Source organism: Trichechus manatus, unplaced genomic scaffold (genome assembly GCF_000243295.1).
Source record: "Trichechus manatus latirostris isolate Lorelei unplaced genomic scaffold, TriManLat1.0 scaffold00031, whole genome shotgun sequence".
Lineage (NCBI taxonomy): Eukaryota > Metazoa > Chordata > Mammalia > Sirenia > Trichechidae > Trichechus > Trichechus manatus.
This window is the reverse complement of record NW_004443967.1, coordinates 7,123,481-7,126,377: the sequence shown is the minus strand read 5'-3', so window position 1 is coordinate 7,126,377 and position 2,897 is coordinate 7,123,481.

Here is a 2,897-nt window from a genome sequence, read left to right as displayed (position 1 = left end):
TCTTGAATTCTTCCATTTTTTGGTCTGTATTTTCCATGAATTTGTCTGCCTTTTCTATGAATTTGTTTATTTTTCCCCATTTTTGTCTGCTTTTTCTTCAACTCTTGGATAATTCTGAATATTAGAGATTTGAATTCCCTATCAGTTAGGTTTAGTGCCTTTCTTTCTACTGGAAGGTCATCTGGTGTTTTATTTTGGACGCCTACTGGAACCATCCTGTCTTGTTTTTGTAAATGTTTTGATATTGTCTTCTGTCTTTGGGGCATTCAGTGGTAATTTTCCTCGTTTGTTGATTGTAGATTTGTTTGTTTCGTCTTGCTTTTTTGTTTTATTTGGTTATATCTGAGCAGATGGGCTGTGCGTTCTTTGTTGTTTCCTTGTCTGTGGGCACGATACTTTTCACATCCTTCTCCAATTGGCAGGATCAGTCACTCAGGTATGGTACAGCAGGGAAGGTCCAGCTGAAGGAGAGTTGCTGGGATGGATTTTTTGTGGCACTTACCAGGGCTAACAGTGCAGGCCAGGAATCAGTGCAGAGCAGGTGCCAGTAGGCCATGCCTGTGTTGCTTGGGAGTGTGATGTTCAGCACACAGTGCAGGTAGGCAGGAAGGAGGGGGTAGACTGTGATGTGTGGAGCTAAGGTGGGTATGGGAAAGATGAGAAAGAGGAGAGAGGAACAGGAGCCAAAGACATACACACAAACAAAAAAGAGTGCTGAGGGAGCTTGCTATTGGAGTGGAGAGATGAGAGACTGAGAAATTGGGATGAACAAAAATAAAAAAAAGAAAAAGGGTAAAAGAAAAAATGAACTAATCAAGAAACTGGGAATGAAGAAAGACAAAAAGGGAATGAGAGATAAGAAAACAAAACAAAGGAATAAAAAAAAAAAAAACAAGAAAAAAGAAGTGCCTCCAGGGATGTCCCTGTGTGTCTGCACAGAATAAGGGACTAGCTTCCAAGCCACGTGGTACTGCCTGGCTAGAAGGGACTCCCAAGCTGAGAAAAGAAAAAGAAAACAAACAAATCAAAACAGAACAAATCAGAGCAGACAAACAAACAAACAAAAAACGCCCTGGGGGTCCCACTAGTGTGGCGTCACAGGCCAGGAAGCAGTTTCACAGTCAAGTGGTGTTTCCCAGCCTTTCAGGAAGAAGCAAAGATGGCACACGGAGCCAGGTATTTGAGAGAAAGGAGAGGGAGGTGGTGAGAGGTAAGGAAGAAATCTAAAGAAGCGGAAAAAAGCAACACCAGCAGCCAATAAATGGCACTCAAGGAGCTGGCCAGTGAGGGCTGGTGGAATCCAAGCAGCACTGGGGGGAAGCTCATCCTTCTCAGCCAATAGACTGTGGCTTCAGGAAGCAGAGGAGGCTAAATGGGGGTGAAGAAGGGTGGGGGTGGGAAAGCCTATATCGTGGGTTACCGGTTGTTCTGTCTCCTGCTGGAAGCTCTGTGAAGCTGCTTTCTCGTACCTCCTGTTGGCTGACTCCGATAGGAGTCCAAGATGGCGGGTCCGTGCTGTGGTAGCTGATACGGGACCTCTGCACGTATCTCTCCTCGCTCTCTGTTCTCGGTCAGTTTCTTATTCCATTCAGTGCTTGGCTGAGTTCTTTATCTCTTCATTTGATGGTTAGGGTTTCAGGATTGATGTGTGACTCTGTTTGACTTATTTTTTCTGATCTTTGCTGTGGAGGGACGGCATGGTGCTTCTGACTATAGCGCCATGTTTCCCGGCTGGCATAGATCATTTTAAATCGGACAATTATATGATCTACTATGCTGGGAATGACAAATTGAAGAGGAATGGCATTGCATTCATCATCAAAAAGAATATTTCAAGATCTATCCTGAAGTACAATGCTGTCAGTGATACGATAATATCCATTGACCTGTGAGGAAGACCAGTTGGTTCGATTATTATTCAAATTTTTGCACCAACTACTAACGCCAAAGATGAAGAAATTGGAGATTTTTAAAACTTCTGCAGTCTGAAATTGATCAAACATGAAATCATGATGCATTGGTAATTACTGGTGATTGGAATCCAAAAGTTGGAACTAAAGAGGAAGGATTGTCGTTGCTGTTGTTAGGTGCCGTTGAGTCTGTTCCAACTCGTAGTGACCCTATGTACCACAGAAAAAACACTGCCTGGTCCTGCACCATCCTCACAATCGTTGTTATGCTTGAGCTCATTGTTGGCAGCCACTGTGTCAGTCCATCTCATTGAGGGTCTTCTTCTTTTTCGCTGACCCTCTACTTTACCAAGCATTGTGTCCTTCTCCAGGGACGGATCCCCCCTGACAACATGTCCAGAATACGTAAGACGTAGTCTCCCCGTCCTTGCTTCCAAGGAGTGTTCTGGTTGTACTTCTTCCAAGACAGATGTGTTCATTCTTTTGGCAGTCCATGGTATATTCAGTATTTTTCTCCAACACCACAATTCAAAGGTGTCGATTCTTCTTCGGTCTTCCTTATTCGTTGTCCAGCTTTTGCATGCATATGATGTGATTGAAAATACCATGGCTAGGGTCAGGTGCACCTTAGTCTTCAAGGTGATATCTCTGCTTTTCAACACTTTAAAGGGGTCTTTTGCAGCAGATTTGCCCAAAGCAATGTATCTTTTGATTTCTTGACTGCTGCTTCCATAGGTGGTGTTTGTGGACCCAAGTAAAATGAAATATTTGACAACTTCAGTCTTTTCTCCATTTATCATGATGTTGCTTATTGGTCCAGTTGTGAGGATTCTTGTTTTCTTTATGTTGAGGTGTAATCCATACTGAAGGCTGTGGTCTTTGGTCTTCATCAGTAAGTACTTCAAGTCCTCTTCACTTTCAGCAAGCAAGGTTGTGTCATCTGCATAACTCAGGTTGTTAATGATTCTTCCTCCAATCCTGATGCCC